Source organism: Ceratotherium simum, chromosome 26, assembly GCF_057802395.1.
Source record: "Ceratotherium simum simum isolate JZ-2026a chromosome 26, ASM5780239v1, whole genome shotgun sequence".
Taxonomy (NCBI): domain Eukaryota; kingdom Metazoa; phylum Chordata; class Mammalia; order Perissodactyla; family Rhinocerotidae; genus Ceratotherium; species Ceratotherium simum.
Window position 1 is genome coordinate 38051588 of NC_141925.1, and position 13440 is coordinate 38065027.

A 13440-nucleotide genomic window follows, 5' to 3' on the forward strand; every position below is an offset into this window, starting at 1 on the left:
GGCTTTTTTCTACTGTTTGCCCATCTGCCAGCTTCTCCCCTCACCCCCAAGCCCGCCGGCCAGCTGAGGTCACCTTGTCCTGTTACGTTTCAATGAAATTGGCCTTGGCCACTGTCCAGGGCCTGGGAGGGATGCCAGCCTCCCGCCGCTCCCTGGGGATTCTCTGTAGGCTGCCATGGCTCCAGTCCCACCTGGCGCTGAGTTCCGGCTTTCGCTGAATCCTCCATCTGCCCTGCGACGCGTCGCCCCATGCCAGCCGTCCCTTCTCCTCCAGGCGTCACATTCACAGAGCTTCAGGGACTCGCTGCCGTAGGCGGCTTTTTCCGGGCTCCATCACCGCCTCTGACGTCTTTAACGAAACAAGGCAACCCTGGCCCAAGATATGCCATGGCCAATCCTGCTTCTGGGAGCTGTCCTGGCCGAGGCTCTCACCTCCCCCTCCCAGACCTCACCGAGGCTCCTCTTTCATCAGAATGGCCTATCAAGGGTTTTCGAAACAAAGACAGTCCCTCCCCCATCCCCAGCCCCTTGTTTCTCCAGTCCCCCATCCTCCCCAAATGGAATCCGCAGCATCTGCAAGTTGGCGCACCACTTGGGCCGGGAATGCGCCCCTTCCTAGCCCTGCTTGGGGGCGCCCTCCCAGCCCTCTTCCAGGCAGTCGATCCCTTGGTCCTTCTAGAAACACAACCTGGGGAGACCTGCTGGTGTTTGCCCCAACGTGAGCTGTGAGGGTGGGAATCCAGAAACGTGTGTGCTGGGCAACCTGATCTGAAAGCCCTCATCTCACAGAAGGAAAACTGAGGCCAAAGAGAGAACAAGCTTGCCTGAGCCATGCCATGTGTTAGTGGTCCCAGGGAGTGGGGAGCCCAGGCCTCCTGACTCGGCGTGAGATCTTCATCCCAGCCCACGAGGCAGCAGGCACTCCGGGGCACAGAGCCCCGAAAGGAGGTCCTTAGCACCCCGGAATCCTCCAAGGACAGCTCTCTGAATGGGCAGCTCTTCCTGGCTGTTACTGCTGGGGCTCTGATGCAGCTAAAACTCTGTCATGGATGCCTCCCCTGCACCCCCTTTACCCTCTCCAGGTTCAGGGCTGCTGGGCCGTGAGGTGGGCAGAGATTAGCACCCAAAGTATTCAACATGCCCATCCTCCTCCCCCATGATGGAGGACATCTTTGCTAAAACTATTTTACAGCTGTTACAGACTGAATGTGTCCCCCCAAAATTCATATGCTGAAGCCCTGTCCCTCAATGTGACTGTATTAGGAGACAGAACCTATAAGGAGGTGATTAAGGTTAAATGAGTTCATAAGGGTGGGGCCCTGATCTGACAAGATTAGTGTCCTTATAAGTGACACCAGAGAGCTCTCTTTCTCTCTCCCCGAATGCATGCCCGGGGAAAGGACATGTGAGGATACAGCGAGAAGGTGGCCGTCTGCTAGCCAGGAAGAGAGCTCTCACCAGAAACTGAATCAGCCAGAATCTTGATCTTGGACTTCCAGCCTCCAGAACTGTGAGAAAATAAATTTCTATTGCTTAAGCCACCCAATTGTTGGTATTTTGTTATGGCAGTCCTACCAGACTAAAAGAACTAGAATATTTACAAATTAATTGAAATCAAGTCTGAGAGTTGGTTCAAAATAATAGAGAAGAGGAAGTGTGCACGGGTAGAGATGAAATGAGATTGGCTACAAGCTGATAATTGTTGAAGCTGGGGTGATGGGTTCCTGGGGGGGAATCATTATTTTCTTTTCTCTACTTTTATGTGTTTAAAATGTTCTTTAATAAAATGTAAGAATAGTATAGAGGAGTGGATCGTGAAATCAAGTCAGTGGGTCACAATTAGCATTTTTTAATGAGATAACAATAAAATAGAACACACCAGACTCTATCACATAAAATAATGTAACACTTTGTGAAAGTTTTTTTCAGAGGAGTGTGTGTGTGTGCTGTATCAGATCTGAATATAAAATGTACTTCTTACTGTGGATCATGGTCAAAAGACCTGGAAAGTCATTTCTTGTTGATTTGACCATGGTCTCTACAGTCAGATTGCCTGGGTTCTGGTTCTGCTGTGTGACCTTGAGCAAGTTACTAAACTACTCTGTCCTTCAATGCAGCTGATAATACCATGCACATTATAGGACTGATGTGAGGATTAAGCGAGCTAATAGATGTAAAGCGTTTCCAATTCTCCTAACACATTGTAATTGCTCAATAAATAGTAACTATTACTATGTGGTGGGAATATGTTGGCCTGTAAAGTGAGGATGTGTGTTTTATAAGAAAAGAAAGGCAATGCTTAACCATGAAGCGAACAACTCTCTAGTGGTGGAACTCCAGGCAGCGTGGCACTTCATTCATTCATGAATATTCATTCATTCATTCAATAAGTGTTATGGAATGCCACTGTGTACTAGTCTCAGGACACTGGGCATAGAGCCATGGATAAGATGGATCTGGTCCACGCCCTCTCTACCGGGGAAGAGAAATTAAACAATTAATTGTAATAAAAATGTCATTCTATAGGGCCGGCCCCGTGGCTTAGCGGTTAAGTGCACGCGCTCCGCTGCTGGCAGCCTGGGGTTCGCATCCTGGGCACGCACCGACGCACCGCCTCTCCGGCCACGCTGAGGCTGTGTCCCACATACAGCAACTAGAAGGATGTGCAACTATGACATAAAACTATCTACTGGGGCTTTGGGGGAAAAAAATAAATAAATAAAATGATAAAAAAAAAAAGTCATTATTGAGGGCCGGCCCCGTGGCTTAGCGGTTAAGTGCGTGCGCTCCACTACTGGCGGCCCTGGTTTGGATCCCGGGCACGCACCGCCACACCGCTTCTCCAGCCATGCTGAGGCCACGTCCCACATACAGCAACTAGAAGGATGTGCAACTATGACATACAACTATCTGCTGGGGCTTTGGGGAAAAAAAAGGAGGAGGATTGGCAATAGATGTTAGCTCAGAGCCAGTCTTCCTCGGCAAAAAGAGGAAGATTAGCATGGATGTTCGCTCAGGGCTGATCTTCCTCACAAAAAAAAAAAAAAGTGTCATTATTGGGATAGAAACAAAACAGAGTGATGGGGCAGTAACCTAATGACAAATTGATGTCTAAGACTCAGCCAAGAGGAAGACTGGGGAGGTCGGACAGAGGGAGAAGTGGGGCCGAGGCCGAGAGGCCAGAAGCTGAGGCATGACAGCAGCTTCCCAGTAGAATACCCACTGGCCACGTGTGGCTTTTTAAATTTAAATCAATGAAAATTAAACAGAATTCAAAATTCCATTCCTCCACACTCAAAAGCCACACTGCACCAGACAGCGCATGTACAGGACATTTTCATATCAGGGAAAGTGTGCTGGTCAGCGCTGGTCGGGACGCCAAGCTGCCCTGTCCACTGCGGCAGCCACTAGCCACAGGTGGCTGCTAAGCACTCGAAATGTGGCTAGTGCCACTGAAGAACTGAATTTCACATTTTATTTAATTTTAATTAGTTAAAATTTAAAAACAGATCCTTAGTTCCATCATTGGAAGACTTTTAATTATATTTGGAACAACTTGGGTATGCGAATCCGCTTTTCCAACTGTACATTTTATGAAATCTTGAAACAGATCAAGTTGAAACATGCTCTAAGAGGAAAACACACACCAGATGGCGAAGATGTAGTACAAAATACGAAGGTAAGCCATTCATTAATAAACTGTATGTTGATTACATGTGGAGATGGTAATATTTTGGATATACTGCACTAAAGCAAAGATGCTATTAAAATAATCTGGCCTGTTTATTTTCTTTTTTTTAATGTGGACATTAGAAAATTTTACATTACGTATATGGCTCGAATTTGTTTCTATGGGATGGCATAGGACTAGGGCTTAGAGGGGGAGGCAGTGAGCTGAGAGGTCTGCAGTGGGTACAGAGTCTTGTCGCTCAATACAGAGGTTGAACATCTCCCTGGGTAAAAGGGAGCCACAGCAGGTGTTTGAGCAGAGCAATGACAGGATCAGATACTAATGCCTTGGAAGGACCCCTCTGGTAGCTTTGGGGAGAATAGAAGCAGCAAGACACCAGTTGGAAAGCCATTGTCGTCAAGCTCCTCAGACACGATAGTGCCTTAGATTAGGATGGTGGCCACAGGGATGCAGAAAAGCTGCCTGTCTCCCTTTTAGGGGGAATTTGTAGACATTTCACTGAAAACTTCTTTTATCTTATCAGCCACCCCCAGCTGTATGGGGCACTGGAAAAGTCGTTTAGTTGGGCTCATGGTGGTCCCAAACGAAACTGGGACCCCCGGCCTAAGGAAGATGGAAGGAACAGAGGCTGCTTGGGCAACTAGCCAGCTCCACCGAGAGGAAGTCAAGGAAAGGGGGAGAGGAGGCACAGCCAGCAGGGTGGGAGGGAGAGGAGTGCATGGGCTCTGCAGCTTCCCGGGAGGATGGGCTGCTGCCCAGGACCCAAAGCTGCCAAGCGCCAGGCAAGATGAGGGCCTCTCGAGAGGGGCCGGGAACGTGCCTGGCCCACAGGAGGTGCTTCACTGATGTTTGTTGAACAACGTGGGTTTAGCCACGTGAACATGACGATAACCTTGGGAAGAGCAGTTCCACAGGAGACGTGGGTGGGAACCAGGCTGCACTGAGCAGTGGAACAAGAGGGAGGCGAGACCTGAGTGGGCACAATTCTTTCCACAAGTTTGGCTGGGGAGGGCAGAGACGGAGAGGGAGTGGGGTGGAGGGGGGTGGGGTGGAGGGAGGGACCGCCTCCTGTTCGGTTCTGAATCCCAGGCGCCGGCTTTATTATTATCCCCAACTTTCAGATGAGAAGACTAAGGCTCCAAGAGGTGGACCCATTGCCCCAGGTTTCCAGAGGGGACTGAGATTTGAGCCTGAGCTGAGCCTGAGCTGAGCCTGAGCCCGCCCGGCCTCTCCAGCCGCAGCCCAGCGTGGCCCCACCACCCTTCCCGACCCCTGCCCTCTCCCACTCCTTCCCGGCACTTATTTTTCTTTAATGAGCCGGCTCTTTGATATTCACAGTAGGCCTTTTATGAACTAAACAAACCCAAGCTGCAGGGAGTTTTTTTTTTAACAAAAGAGCTCATTGAATAAGCAATGGGTTTTTCTGCACCTATTTTTAAAGATGGAGCTGCAGGCTAGGCTGTGAGGAAAATCACAGAGAGCAATGTTCTGAAGGTCACCCAGCACTTAGGGAAACGTCCAGAGCTGGTGGAGCACCTCGCGGACCCCACACGCTGGGCCCAGTCAGAGGGTGGAGGTCCCGGGTAGGACTCCTACGACACAGCTCCGTCCTGCCCCAGGGGCGCTCCGGGCAGCATTCGCCCACTGTGGCCCTCCATCCTCTGCAGCGTCCCTAGCCTGGTCCCTTTGGCCGGGGGTTCTGTGATCCATAAGCCCTGGTCCCCTCACCCAGAACATTGCTGGTCTCTGCAGCGCTGCGGGCCCCAGGCTTTCCAAAAGGAGATGCCGTAACTGCCCCACCCCCTCCGCCGCCTCCACACATCCTTTCCTCCTCCGGGCTCCGCCTCTGACGCCCACAGACGACTGTTTTTATCAATCCACCGCCCTTTGCCCCCATGGACACGGCTGGCTGTATTTGGGGCCTGTTCACCACATGCACATCAGCTACCCTGCCCCACCCTGGGACCAAGATCTCAGACCTGGTCCCTGCCCTCCAGGAGCTCCAAGGTGGGGCCACCGTTCCTGGGAGCAAAACACTTTCACACACATCCCCATGCCTAGTTCCCAACCACTTCCGAGACATTATCTCTGGGGAAACTGAAGCTTAGAGAGGTCAGTGGGTGCCTGTGGCCTAGCTGGTTCTCAAACTGGGATCCTGTCTGTCTCCATGGTTCCAGCCTTCCTTATACACTGCAGGGAGCTATCTCTCCCTCTATAGGTCTCTGGTTCAGGGGACTTGGAAGGTTCTGGAATTTTGTGTGAGGACATGCCTGGGAGGTGCTGCCAACTGGATTTTCAGTCAGCACTGGGTAGGGAAGGTTCCCTCTCGCTTTTGAATGCCAGTCACCCTGACTCTCTGGGCCTCAGTTTCTTCGGCTGGTTGTTGGTAGCAGTTAATATTACTGGGTCTTAACCATGGGGCACGTGGCAGAGTCCCCTAGGTGGACACCATCATTTCCCCCAATTGAGACGAGGAAAGTGAGACTCAGAAGAGCAATGTCTTGCCCAAGGTCACACGGCTTGCAAGGATTTGAGCCCAGGCAGCCCTGCCTGTCTTACCTGGCAGAGCTGTTGGGAGGGTACAAGAATGCAGGAGACGGGTCTGGAACCCGCTATTTCTGCTCTCAGCCCTGCCATGGGCGCCCCCCCACTCCTCGGAGCCTGGGCGCCCCCTGGTGGTCAGAGCATCCCCTGCAGCTCAAACTCCATCCTGAGCATCCCAGGACAGGTGGGCTTCTCTGGAGGCCTGAGGAGCAGCAGTCCTGGAGCCCCCTGGGCGGTATGGAAGCCTGCAAGCCAGGAGGTCATTCCCAGGCACGCTGCCCCACCACCAGCTCTGCAACCTTGAGCGAGCTGCTCAGGCAGGAGAAATCACTGAGAGATTAATTTATGTTTTGTTCTTGTTGTGTTTTCCCCTTCCCGTTTCCAGGAAGAGAGCTGGCCTGGGTGTTCCTCTGTCTCCAGGTCTTTGCATCAGACAATCATGCTTTTATGGTGAATGCTGAACTAGAGGGGATTCCCTGGGCCAGGGGGCGCGGGGAGTGGGGTGGGAGCCGGTTGCTGGGCAGAGTCTGGAGGAAAAGCCCCCGTGTCTTTGTAAGGAGGTCTTAAGGGACTACGACTCAGCTGTGCTGTGTTCCTGGGAATCATGTGGCCTTGCCTGTTTGGACACAAGAGTACGTTTTCCCAACAGCCATGAGCCCATTTAGACCCTAAGTCAGGCTTCTGACATGACCTGCTCAGACCTCCTGAAACGTATATTGAATCATCAGCCAACATCTTCACGTTGCTCTCTCAAGAGTGGCAAATAAAAACAAATCCAGAGTAAGTAAGGAGAGACTTTATTTAAAAGGGTTATTGCCAGAGGGAGAATGCTCTGACCATCTGATCCTCTCAAGAGTTAGGCAGGGGCCGGCTCCGTGGCTTAGCGGTTGAGTGCATGCGCTCTGATGCTGGCGGCCCGGGTTCGGATCCCGGGCACACCCCAAGGCACCACTTCTCCGTCCAACGCGAGGCCGAGTCCCACGTACAGCAACTAGAAGGATGTGAACCTATGACATACAACTGTCTACTGGGGCTTTGGGGGGAAAAAAATGAATAAATAAAATCTTTAAAAAAAAAAAAAAGATAGTGTGCTATTATGAAAAAAAAAAAAAAAAAAAAGAGTTAGGCAGGAGTTTCTCTTCTGTAGAAAGAAGTAAACGAGGGTAGAAAGAACCAGGTGTGAGAAGTGGGATGAGACGGTGGCGTGATGGGACAGAGGATTAGAGAACATTTCAACCTGAGGCCAGCTTGTTCCCAGAGGGCTGTCTGCTGGTGCAGGCTGAGGTCCAAAGTTCAGGGGCCTGGAGGGAGGAGAGAAGCTTAACCAAAGTTTGGTTACCAAGCACTTCACTCCCATTGACCAGTGGAGACAAGCAGTTCAGGTAATCATTTATGAGGCAAAGAAAGGGATTTTTGAGGGTCTGTGTCTTGTCTTGTCATAGGTAAACAAGAGGGGCATCAGGGAGTCTTCTCGAAGGCATATGGAGAAGGGTGGTTCCTTGCAATAAGCCATTTTCTGGAACACAGAGGGTGGGAGTTTCCTTTAACCTCTGCTGTTTTCCAGGAGCCCAGGGCTCAGGTACAATTCAACGTTGTGGAGAGTGAGAATACTGTTCTTCTTGGTGGGCTGAATCTAAAGACAGCAAGAATGTTAACTGTGTCCACAGTGAAATATAAGAATAAATAGATCACAGGCAATGATCTTTTTCCTAATGACTGTTAAAATCTAGCAGAAGTGCGTGTGTCGCCCCGGGGTAGAGCTGATGGTGGTGCTTGTAATCAGGCACCTGCTGGGCGATTTGCTGCTGTCTTCACCCCCTCCAGCTCAGCGTCCTAGAGCGTCTTCCTGGGAAGCCTGAGCCCGGAGAATCCTCGAGGTTTTCTGCCGGAAGACCACACATGGTCACCAGAACTCTCATCGCTGTGGTCTGGGCTGGAGTCAGGAAACTCAGCCTCTTCTGCACCAGGCCCCATGCTGGGCAGCGGCCAGATTTTAGGCGCATTCTCCAGGCAGGCCGTGAAGAAGAGGCATGAGCAACAGCCCCTGACAGTTGGTGGCTTTCTCTGTGGTTCTTGGCTCTATGTCCGTCATCCACGGATAGGAAGCCCCACGAGGCCAGGCCTGGCTCTGCTCATGGCTGTATTCCCAGCACTTGCACGGTGCACATTTGCTGAGTGAATGCATGCTGAGCCCTGACTGCAAGCCGGGGTGTGATCAGACCACATGCGTCATGGCTTAAGGGTGAATATTAGTGAATGAGGCTGGAAAGATAAGTTGGAGTAGCTTGAAAGCCAAACTAAGAGTCTGGACTTGGTGCTGAAGGTTCCGGGAGCCAATGAGGGTTCTGAGTGGGAAAGTCAGCTGATCTGACCTCTGTCTGAGACCAGAGTCTGGGGTTTCTGTTTGAGAGAGGATGCAGTGCCTGCCACGGCCTTCTAGCCTCCTCCAGGACCAGGCTAGGAGTGGCCCGCGCCCAGTCTAACACTCCCTGGGGACCTGGGAGTGAGGGACTGGCCAGAAACTACAGCCAGAGGGGCAGCCGCTGTGTCTGGTGGGGAGGCCAGGCCTTCCGTTCTCTGCTCTGCTGCTGGCTTCCTCTCAGAAGAGCTATGGCGCCCCCTGCTGCCCTTCCTGGGAGTACACTGGGGCTTTGTGGGAAGAAAAGGAAAAGGAAAGCAAAGCTTGCCTCCCCTCGCAAGGCCTCTGCACCGAGGGCCGTTTGCTGACCGCGGTCTCCAAAATGTCAGCTCAGCACATCTTCTCTCAGGACTTTGCAGTGTGCCCAACATGCCCTCCATCACCCGCGCCTGTGGCAAACGTGATTCTTCACGCGCCTGCTCCTGGGGTCGGCTGAGCTCATCCTCCACTCGGGAGGCCCTGGGGTCCCACCCACTCATCATCACGTTCCAGATAACTCCAGGTTTGGCCTGTGTCAAAAATCATGTCCACCTAGAACCTCAGAAGGTGAGCTTGTTTGGAAAGAGGGTCTTTGCAGATGTAATTATTTAAGGATCTCAAGATGCGATCATCCTAGATTTAGGGTGGGCCCCCAGTCCAAGGACCCGTGTTTGTATGAGAGAAAGGAGAAGGAGCTCAGAGACACAGGCGGAAGACGGCCAAGGGAAGGAGGAGGCAGAGATTGGAGCAACGTGCCTACAAGACAAGGAATGCCGGCTGCCACCAGAAGTGGGGAAAGGGGCCTGGAGCAGATTCTCCCTCAGAGCCTCCGGAAGAAACAACCCTACCGGCACCTTATCTTGGACTTCTGGCCTCTAGAACTGTGAGAGACTAAATTTCTATGGTTTTAAGCCACCCAATTTGTGGTGCTTTGTTACAGCAGCTCTAGGGGACTAATACAGCCTGTTGCAGGGTCTGAGAGAAGACCTGCAGGTGGGAGGGTGCAGGGAGGGGCTGGGAGACCACGTGAAGCCTCAAAGGCCTGGGTTTATTCTTAGAGCAATGGAGCCCTGGGAGGGTTGGGAGACACCGAGGTCCTGCTGATGTGTTAGAGGTCCCTGCACAGAGGGCGGGGCGGGGAGATCAGGGAGCAGCCACCCAGAGGAGGAATGGTGTCGGCAGGGGACACAGACCAACGTGGAGGAATTTAGGGTATATTCTAGAAATAGAGCGAATAGGACTAGCCGATGGATTGGATGTGGGAGGGTAAGAGCAAGAATCAAAATCTCCCAGATGTTCGGCTTGAGTGCCCAATGGGTGGGAGATGAGGTTTCCCATGATGGGGAAGATTCCGGCTCAGAGGACAGGCCTGGGGGAGGAGACTGGAGCCCAGTTCTGGACAGACGAGGAGCGAGATGTCAAGAGAGCCGGACATATGCACCAGAGCTCAGTCTGAGCTGGAGACAAAATCAGGGGTCGTTTAGATGGAACGTAAAACCGTGAGACTTGACAGGCTTTCTGAAAGACTCACGTCTCCTAAAATGCACACTTAACCTGGCAGGTGTGTTTTCCAAGTTTTGATGCAAAGGTTGAGCCAGAGAAGGTTGGAACTGCCCTGAGCCTCACAGGTACCCAGTCCCCTTTGTGTTGCAGATGGGGACTGAGAGGGACACGCTGTGCTCAAGGCTGCCCTGGCAGAAGCTGGGGCAGAGCCACCCCCCACCCCCGGTCCTCCCTCGCCCTCTCGTAAGTCATGGTTCCACTGGGTCACATCCCTCTCCTGGGACCTGGACCCCAGCACCTGCTGTTGTCTGAGGGTCTCTGCCAGTACTTTATCCCATCACTCCTGGGGCCCACGGTGTGCCCAGTGCACCATTCACACACATGCATGCACACACATGCTCATGCATGCACACACATGCATGTACACCCATGCACGCACATGTGCATACATATATGCAGTTTACAGAGAAGAGGAGACACAAGCTGGTCAGTAGAGGCAGGAGTAATAGATGTGGAATGAGCCCGCTGTCACAGTGGTGGAAACCTAGACCTTAGAAGGGAGCAGCAGCCACCTAGCACTGAGGAAGAGGCAGTGGAACCCAATGGTTAGTGCACCCTGGATCACTAAAGGCCCCCCTGTTCTCCCCAGGGCCTGCGTGCAGGGGTCTGGCCTGTGGCCTTGGCTCCCTCACTCCTTCTTCCCCCCACCCCAGCCCTGTTCTAGGGGGACTGGGAAGCCTGCTCCTCATCACCTGGGGGAGGGGGTGAGGTCCTGTTGAGCAGACGAGGGCCCCTGCCAGGGAGGCAGAGAGGGCTTTTCCACCTCTGGGCCACCGTATTCCCGACACTCAGCACACAGTAGGTCAGAAAGAGGCCCACTGAGTGAGGAGTTCACTTAGGAGCCTTCCCTCACCAATGAGAAGCTCGCCTCAGGAGTGTGCCAGAGGTGTGCTGTGCGTCTGTGCCACCCATCTGGTCAGAAGCTGGAAAAGACAGTGGGGCCCCCAGGGGCCGGCCCCATGGCGTAGTGGTTAAGTTTGGTGCATTCCACTTTGGCAGATCGGGTTCATGGGATCAGATCCCAGGCAAGGATCTACACCACTTGTCAGCCATGCTGTGGCAGCAACCCACGTATAAAGTAGAGGAAGATTGGCAACAGGTGTTAGCTCAGGGCTTATCTTCCTCAGCAAAAAAAAAAAAAAAAAAGATAGTGGGGCCCCCAGGAGGGTCAAGCAGCTCCCTTCCATCTCACCTCACACTTCTTTTTCCAGAATCTTTCATTTTCAGTCATCACAACAGCCCTTTGCCATGAGGCAGCAAGCTGGGAAAGAAGGGCATGTGTCCAGAATCTGCTGGGTCCCTGGTGCGGGGCTTGTTGATGCCGCCAGCATGTTCTCTAAATGAATGCTGGGAAAATACACCCATCCACTCTCTTTTTTTGTTGTTTTTCCTTTTTGTTCTTCTTTTTTTTTGGTGAGGAAGATTAGCCCTGAGCTAACATCCATTGCAAATCCTCCTCCTCTTTCTGAGGAAGATTGGCCCTAGGCTAACATCCGTGCCCATCTTCCTCCACTTTATATATGTGACACCTGCCACAGCATGGCTTGATAAGCGGCACGTAGGTCCGTGCCTGGGATCTGAACCCACAAACCCCGGGCCGCCAAAGCTGAGTGTGCAAACTCAACCACTATGCCAGCCTCTACTCTCTTTTTTTTAATTGAAAAAAGTTGATGCAATTTCACATAACATACAATTGACCATTTTACAGTGCACAGTTCAATAGCATTCAGTGCATTTAGACTGGTGTGCAACCACCATCCCGCTCTAGTTTCAAAACTTCTTCATCATCCCAGAAGGACACCTACTACCAATTAAGTGATCATGTCCCATTCCTCCCTCCCCCAACAACCCTCACAGCCACCAATCTGCTTTCTGTCCCTATGGATTTGCCTGTTCTGGATATTTCATGTAAATGGAATCATATAATATGTGGCCTTTTGTGCCTGGCTTTTTTCACTGAGCGTGACATTTTCAAGGTTCATCCATGTTGTATCATGTGTCAGTGCTTCATTCCTTTTTATGGCTGAGTAATATTCCATCATGTGTATATGTACCACAATTTGTTTATCCATCTTTTGGTTGATGGACAATTGGGCTGTTTCCGCCTTTTGGCTATTGTGAATAGCGCTGCTATGAACATTCGTGGACTGTTGGAGTATCTGTTTTCAGTTCTTTTAGGCATATACCTAGCAGTGGAATTGCAGTGGGTCATATGGTAATTCTGTGTTTAACATTTTGAGCAACTGCCAGACTATTTTCTGTTTTACATTCTCACCAGCAATGTACGAGGATTACTATTTCTCCATGTCCTTGCCAATACTTATTATTTTCCCTTTCTGTTGTGTTGTGTTTTGTTTCTTACAGCCAACAATGCGGGCGTGAAGTGGTATCTCATTGTGGTGTGGTTGGCATTTCCCTAATGACTAATGATTTTGAGCATTTTTTTCATGTGCTTGTTGGCCATTTGTATATCTTCTGTGGAAAAATGTCTGTTCAGATCCTCTGCCCATTTTTAATTGAGTGGTTTGTCTTTTAGTTGTTTCGTTGTAACAGTTCACTCTTCACACAAATTGTGCAACACAAAGAAACTAAAGCTTAGACAGATTAAGTCACTTGCCCAAGGTCTCAGAGCCAGGCTAGAACTCAGATCTCCACTTCCTCACCCAACTCCCCACCTCAGCTGCACTTAAATTATTTTTGTGATAGAGCTGTTGACTCGTGCTGACCTGTGGACACCTCAGGAAAGCTATTAGGGAAGGAAAAGATGAGGCAGATGAAAGGGGGTCCCCTTCTCTGAAAGGACTTCACAAGGGCAAGAGTCCCGGGAATGCTTTCTGTCCTGGAAAGGGCTGAATGTTCTGGAAGCTGACTCCCAGGTAGGCTGCTGCGTCTGTGTGTGTGAGCATGCATATGCATATGGTGTGTGCCTGTATGTTCACGCATGTGCACAGGTGTGTGTGCATCTGCAGGTGCCACAGCTGCCAGGACCCTCGCCATCCGTGTCCCTCTGTCCCCCAGTGTCATCCCCGGGCCACTGCTGGGAGGAGGAGCCTGCAGGAAGCATGGCAGAGCAAGGCTGCCACCTGCTGGTCCCACTGGGCGCTGCAGGCAAACAGCCTGGGGCCTGGCACCTGCCTGGTCCCCTGGGTCAGACGTCCAGAACAGCAGCCTTTAGGGCCCCCAGAAGGATCTTTTCTTCAGGCCTGAAGAAAGCAGAGTCCCCTGTCACCCCTGAACCCCTATA